General features: G+C 41.2%; 1 non-coding gene across 1 annotated transcript; it reads left to right on the top strand.

Moving 5' to 3' along the window:
• Positions 1-7,740: 7,740 nt before the first annotated feature.
• On the top strand, positions 7,741-7,822 carry trnal-aag (transfer RNA leucine (anticodon AAG)). Its single transcript has one exon. It is a non-coding gene; the product is annotated as a tRNA-Leu (tRNA).
• Positions 7,823-8,010: the final 188 nt, after the last annotated feature.

The following is an 8,010-nucleotide window of genomic DNA, read 5'->3' as shown; positions in this document are numbered from 1 at the left end:
AAAGAAGTTCAAGGTTTAGGTGGGGCTCCATCAGGGATCAGCTCTGAGTCCCTTCTTGTTCACTATGGATGATGGACAGGCTGACAGAAGAGGTTCAACAGGAACCTCCATGTAGTGTGATATTTGCAGATGACATGATCTGTAGTGAGAGCAGGTGGAGGAAAATCTGGAGAGGTGGAGGTATGCTCTGGAAAGGAAAGGAATGAAGGTTAGTAGCAGCAAGACCCATGTGGGAACCCAAGTGGAAGCATGCGGCGTCAGAGTGGAGATGACGCAGGTGGAGGATTTTAAGTATTGAGTGTCATTGGTCCAGCGCAATGGAGAGAGTGGAAAAGAGGTGAGGAAATGTGTGCAAGCAGGTTGGAGCAGGTGGATAAAAGTGTCAGGGGTAATGTGTGAAAGAACACTTGTACATGACAGTGGGGAGACCAGCGATAATGGTGGTTTAGAGACAGTGGCAACAAGGAAAAGACAGGAGGCAGAGCTGAAGGCATCAGGGATGAAGATGTTGAAGTTCTCTTTGTGAGTGACAAGAATGGATAGGATCAGGAATGAGTCCATCAGAGGGACAGGCATTTTGGAGATAAAGTCAGACCGAGATGGTTTGGACATGGACAGAGGAGGGAGAGTGAGAATGTGGGAAGAAGGATGCTGAGGTTGGAATTGGCTAGCAGGAGGACTACAGAAAGACTGAAGAGAAGATTCATGGATGTAATGAAAAGGACAAGAAGTTAGTTGGTGTGAGAGGAGAGGATACTGAGAATAGGATTGTATGGAGGAAGTTGACTGACCATGGTGACCCCTGAAGGGAGCAGCCAAAAGAAAAAGAAGTCGGACTATCCAGCACGTTAGCTTAGAAAGCTACGGCAAGAGGATAAACAGATCAACAAACGGACCCCATTCCACAAACATACACACATGCAGCTTAATCATGATTTGGTTTCCCAGACAAAGGGATCCTCTTCTTGATATCCTGTTCAATAATAAGCATATCAGCTGATTCCTGTGCACTGCAAGATATATATATATGTGTGGTTTCTTCTTGTGAGGGTTGCGGAGAAATTGGATGGGGTAATTAATATTCAATCAATAATGGACTCTGTAGGTAGTTCTCCACAGGAAATATACGTTTCTTCGAGAAAGGTTTAGCACATGTAGCTCCCCACTAAGATTTGCCTACTCCTCCCATTTTCAGGGAGTTATAAAGAGGACACGTCCATGTGACACGTCACCCCTTGATCCTCGTAGACCGGCAAGTTTGGCTAATGCCAAAACGCTAGGATGAAGTCACACAGACCAAAGCTTGGTTGCTGAAACCACCCAACCCAATTTTCTGTTTTGAGTCCCTGGCAAGAAACCACATAGAGGCTGAGCAGGAGAAACCACACTCCCGCTTTAACATGAAATTTATTTACTCTACTGCCGCCGTTACCAACGGAGGGGCTCCTTCTTCTGCAGCAGTTTCTCTTCACTGCGACGAGTGTAGCGATGTGGGTTTGTCGACGGAAGAAGTCTCACAGCCGCCGTCTGAACACCGTGGTTGTATCCGCAGCCTTGTTCTGTCCCCAAGAGTTTCCATCAGTTGAACATGTCAGTCTGAGTTCCCAGTACCAGCTCAGGGCTTGAGAAGAGGGGACATAGTGTTGGATGTGCCACAGCCGGTTATCCCTGGCTGTTGTGTGTGTGTGTGTGTGTGTGTGTGTGTGTGTGTGTGTGTATGTGTGTGTGTGTGTGTGTGTGTGTGTGCGTGCACACCTGCGTTCTTGGCTATAACACTCTTGGCATGGGTATTTAGCTTGTCTGGACTCAACCTCTGCCCCCTGAAAGATTAGGCAAGAGTGCCATCCATTCAAGTAAAAAGGTTCTAGATGGGTGGGATTTGGGCCCCCGCTACTTCATGGAAGTGGAAGATTAATTAAGTGGTGGCAGAGTTGTGGCGCTTAATCTGCAGCTGGTTAAATCACTTTCAATGGACCGTGTCAGATATAAATTGGGCTCCACCTAGAGGCAGCCACATGGGTCCAGTAGAGAGCAAATCATGTAAAAAGATTTAATAAAAGTCACAATTTAAAAAAAACAACAAGTCCCTTTACCAAGGGTTTCCCATGTGCGGTATACTGAGGTATGGCCGGATGAGGACCATTTTACAAGGCATAGATACAGGGGAGCTACAGGACTCTCCTGTGGAACGCCAATGGACAAGCGATTTTTCAGCAGAATATTAACTATTGCATTGTATTTTACATGGATGTGAAAACTTTAACTGACTGACAATCAAACAAGGAACAACTCACCATTGAAGTCAACGAATCAAAAGATGAAGATAATATTATGGATGCCAGTCTGAAGTTACGTCACACACAGTGAGCCAATCACTTCCAGTTCCAGTCACAGATATTGAAAGACGACTACAAGAGACGGATGGCAGACAGTTTCAGGCCAAATATCCATCAATTCCATTTCAACAGGGTCTCAATAGCGGATGTTGAATCTGTGTTGTAGGGCTGCCAGAGCTCAGGGAGGAGGCCTCATCTTCCTCCTGTACCACCCAGCCATCCGCTGTTTGTTCCCTTTGTTACCCTCACACCGCATCTATCTATCTATCTATCTATCTATCTATCTATCTATCTATCTGTCTATCTGTCTATCTGTCTATCTGTCTATCTGTCTATCTGTCTGTCTGTCTGTCTGTCTGTCTGTCTGTCTGTCTGTCTGTCTGTCTGTCTGTCTGTCTGTCTGTCTGTCTGTCTTCAGAGAGAACTCTACACACATACGCAGCACTACAGAGCTGAGAAAGGGATTTGTGTGTGTGAGTGTGTGTGTGGGTGGATGTGGTAGTGGTGGGGGAGCGGCCTGCGTTGCATTATTCAGTCCTGCAAGCGCACACATGCACACATGCACACACACACACACACACACACACACACACACACAAACACACACACTCAGAATGGCCACAAAATCCTGGACATAACAAATAGTGAGAGAGTCAGCAGCAGAGGGTGACTTTAGTTAACTCATATTTCATTTCTTATTTCTTATACATGTGGTATATTCTGTATGCAAAGAGAGACTTGCACAATAAGCATTAGGCCTCTCTATCAGCTCTGGAGCTCTGCTGCGCCCCCTGCTGGCACATGAAGACATAGTTTCTCTGCTCATGGCCCAGAGACAGATTCCCTGAAGACAAAAGACTGTAGGCGTGGCTTAGAGACAGTGCCATCTGTGTGCTGGGGAGGGTTGTGTGTGTGTGTGTGTGTGTGTGTGTGTGTGTGTGTGTGTGTGTGTGTGTGTGTCAGAGAGTCAGAACCCTGTATACAAGGCCTTTATTTGCGTTATGGAAAATGAGTAGGCCTGTGTGATCATCCCATAGCCCCCCAAACCAGGAACTCACTGCCATTCCATGATCTACAAACTCATATTTAACCTCTTTTTTCACAGAGGTTGACTTTACTTTCTTGTCTTCCAGGGCCTCATAAAACCCACCACTGAATATGTAAAATAAATCAGGCATTTTATCCCCTTTCCTTTTTGTAACTTAGCTGCTTTAAAGACCCGTCTGCAAAAACAATAGAAACCACAGGTGCAGTTTGCATTGGTTTTGCCTCACAGGGGGGCTCGCTAGACCCCCCTAGTGTCCACAGGCCAGACCTGTGTACTAACCCAGAGTAACTCAGTTAAAAAAAAACGAGTCAAGAAAATGACCCCAACAAATAAAACAGTTCAAAATAAATGTTTGTTTTTTTTAATTACATCTTTAAAAATATGTATAACATATATTAAAACCTATAAAAAGTATCTCTATCTTTGGAACCTAATATGTATTACAACATTGTTCTCATTGTATTAAACTGTGCCCATGATTGCAGCTCTGTAATATGGCAGCAATCTAGAATGTATGAAGATGGCAGGTTTTAATATCACCGGTTCTCAATGGCCCCTGACATGAAGGTTAAAAGAGACTGAGCTTTTATTTGATGATAATCAAATCTGAAGGACATTATTGAGACAAAATTTAAACAATTGAACTTGTAAATTTTACTATTTGATTTTTATGACATTTCAATCAAGGGTTCTTTTACAGCGCATGAACGGAGAAAAGTAGAAGCGCCTTACTTGAAATATTACAGAAGAGTTACATGTGGGTTTCTGTAGCCAGTGTGACCTTAATATACTTATCTCTTGGTTTCCTAGGTAACCAACCGGTACTCCCTTTGATTTAGTTGTCCTATTCAGGAACATTTTTATATTTCTATCACACACTATGAAAGAATACCAAAGCCATGTGTAGACAGTCTTATGTAGACAATACAAATACTTACAATAATATTTTTAGAGTAAAATCAGGTATACTAATAAATGTAATCCTTCATATTTTACTGTCAATTTCTTTTTACATTCGGTGTCTGTTCACGACCAATGTTGTTACTGCTTATTTTAATTCTACATTCCACGATGCAACAAGAACTGCAGATAAGAGAGAAGGGAGTAATATTGAAATAAAGGCCAACATTTTAGAATACTATTATATCTTCACCTGTTCTGTAATTGATTATAGGTTAGATAATGCGTGTGTGGGTGTGGGTGTGGGGGGGACTTGCCCTCTGCATGAAATGAGTAATGTTATGTCCCGTGTCGCCATCTAGCGGTGAATATTGCAAACTGCATCTCCCATCGAAATCCAATATCAACTTCTCTAAGTAAATTTAACTTTATTTATCCGAAATGTGTTCGTTCCTGGTCTGCGACTAAGTTTATTGTTTAAAAGGGGCAATCCGACTTTGAATATCATCAAACTCTTCATGTACCGTGACAGAAGACTGATAAATAAATATGATACACACTCTCCTTTCAAGGGCAAACTTCCACCTTTCTAGATATTCCCCCACCTGCTCCCTCCTCTCACAACAGATCCCAATGTCATCTGACAAACATTACAGTTTATGGAGATTCCTCTCTAACCTCATCTGTCAGCTTGTCCAACGTCCACCTTGAACTGCTCTTTCACACTGATATTACAACGCACAACTGTTTCACAGCTCTCATACATGTCCCGCACAAGTCTAACATATTTCTCTGCCATTCCAGACTTCCTCATACAACCACAGTTCCTCTCTCGGCACCCTGTCATTTACTTTTTCGAGATCTGCAAAGGCAAAGAGGAGCGCCCGCTTCTTAAAACAAATCCTGGCGCTGTAGTACCCTCTCTTGGCATAAAATCATACTGTTGTTCTTACACTGTTTTTTACAAATCCAGTCCACTTAATCCTAAGCGACAACATAGAAATCTCCTAAAATATCATCTAATGTGCACCATTTTCAATTTTTGATCCATAATCAAGTCAAACAATGTAAAGTGTATCTAACGTAAAACATTTCCTTTATTGACGTCTTCCAGCTGCCCAAATGGGACTGCTTGTAACTGCCTCCTGCAGTGTAACAGTCAAGTAACCACCCTGTTTATTTTTAACTAATTATACAATGCTTGTGGTTCAGTACACCTGGGATGTACTTCAAGAGGAAACAATGAAAATGATCATCCAAGAGTATTCATTAATTCTGTGTGGCATGTTACAGTACTAAACTGTAAATGAAATCTGAATTGTAAAAGGGACAATGTAATCATTTATTCTTTTCAGTCAATGCAGACGATAGAACACCGGGGTTAACAGAGGTCCATTTGGAAATGCAAAGAAACCTTCTGCACCCTCTTCCGCTCTGTAGGTCACAATAGTGACTCTCAGATTCACTTGCATGTAACATGCCTACATCTAACTCAAAATGTATATTGCATGTTGTCTCAATATTTAACTAGTTAAACATTAAACTCTACCTCGGGTTGGAAGTCACATGTTTCTTCTGTTGAACATGGCTCAGGTTCTGCCAGTTGGCATTCAGTGGATGATGTCATCCAGAGGCTGATCCTGGAGCTGCTCCAGACAATGAACAATGAAACAACTGTATGGAGTCTTGACTGAAATCCTGCAAATAATATATATATATATATTTTTTTATGCTGATCTTGATTGTGTGCTTTTCTTTGAGCTGAAATGAAATTGTGCATGGGGGCGTCTTTCATTCTGATGTGTGACAGAAGCAGGAAAAAAAAAAAAAACAACACACTAGACAAATGTAAATACTCGCCAGTTAATGAGGGCACACAAGCTAATGGATCCATTTTGTGGCTTTGACTTCAGGCTTCCTGCGGTTTTCCTGCGATGATGGGTCTGAATGTCCGTTGGAAAAAGGGACGGTTATCTCAAATAGTTTTCTATTGGTAGAGTCACTGGAATGTAGTCACATCATGGCTGAAATATCAGCTCTTGTGCTGTAGCCATGAATGTGCAATGATAGATCATTTTGTTTGCTCAAATTTGTGCACGTTGGCCACCACATGTGCTCACAGTGTATGGTAGTTGCATAGCATTGCAGTCATCTTCCAATATGTTAAGATAAGATAAGATAAGATAAGATAAGATAAGATAAGATAAGATAAGATAAGATAAGATAAGATAAGATAAGATAAGATAAGATAAACTTTATGGATCCTCATAGGGCAAATTCTTTTGTCACAGAAGTGTTACAGTTATAGTGTCAATAAATTTGAATATAAATATAAATAGAGAGACAATTAGAATATAGCAAGATACATACAAATAAAAAGACAGCAGAGAGAACAACAACAATGACATTGAGGATAAGAATGGGCAACAGAGTGGGAAAAAAAAGACAATAAAGGTGAAAAAAAACAACCAAAACGACAACAACAGGGATAGGAACATAAACAGTGACAATAGCAATGACAAAAAATAAATAAAAATAAGCAGGATATGAATGGGCTGAGACTAACATGGATAAAATAGACAACAGAGTTGGGGCATGACACGTGTGTATGGGTGAGGTTGTGAATTACATGATAACATTATGATAATGTTTCAACGATGTTATTGTAGTGAATACAACTTAAATATCAAAGTACACGGACAAAGTATGATGCACTGATTGACAATTTTTCTGTTAAATTAGGAACTCCTGGAAAATATGGATGTCTTTGTAATTATGGACCTCATTATCGAGACACACATCGAGACATTGTAATTATTTTTTTACATAAAGATAACCATTTACTCATTTACAGTTATTTTCATGTAGTTATTATTTTGACTGTGTACGCTTTGGATATGACGAATATTGCAAAAAAAGGTTCTCTTTTTCTACCTTCACTTTTTCTAAACATCCTGAAGATTTTTCCTGTAGTGTGATGTACTTATGGTAACTTGGATTACAGTTACTTTAAGAAGAAAGTTCATTTACACTCTGTTAGTTTGTGCTATAGCTGATAACCTGTACATTTCAGACACTGGGACTGAAGACATCCCTTTAACTGGACATGGTTTGATGTTGTGTTTTTGTGTTTTGGAAATGCATCATCTATTTGAGGCCTGACACGCACCCACTATCGGATGTTTTTATTTCAAAAGTGACAGGAACTTATCTGATCTGCCGATGTTTTTTTCATGCAACTCTGCTACCATTCCTAAACAGTGCACAGTGGGCTTAAGCATGCAAATGATGACTGAGAGAGAGTCAAATGCCCAACAACAGTGCAATTCTTGACCATCAACACTTCCATCGTCACTTTCCAAACAAGGAAACCGTATTCGCGCGAAAGCAGAGGTGCATTCACTTGCAGTTGGAATTATCGGCTTTACTATTTCACTGTTTTTGGGGCTTCGGTACGGTAGCGTGGCCGAGCGGTCTAAGGCGCTGGATTAAGGCTCCAGTCTCTTCGGGGGCGTGGGTTCGAATCCCACCGCTGCCATTAGAGTTTTTCTCCACTGGAGCTCCAGTTAAACTTTCATCATGTGTCTTCTGTTCTCGGAAACACGGGATATCCTCAACACGAGGAACCACGTGGGTCCCCTTTTTGTTTTATTTTTGGTATATTGAATAAACACATATGATTCTAGCATATGGCGTAGATTATTCCACATGCGAAGTAGTTTTCAC

Source organism: Fistularia commersonii, chromosome 19 (genome assembly GCF_037954325.1).
Source record: "Fistularia commersonii isolate RoL2024-O1a breed Wild chromosome 19, RoL_Fcom_v1.0, whole genome shotgun sequence".
Taxonomy (NCBI): domain Eukaryota; kingdom Metazoa; phylum Chordata; class Actinopteri; order Syngnathiformes; family Fistulariidae; genus Fistularia; species Fistularia commersonii.
Note: the sequence above shows the minus strand (reverse complement) of the source record. Positions and strands in the feature narration are given on the sequence as shown.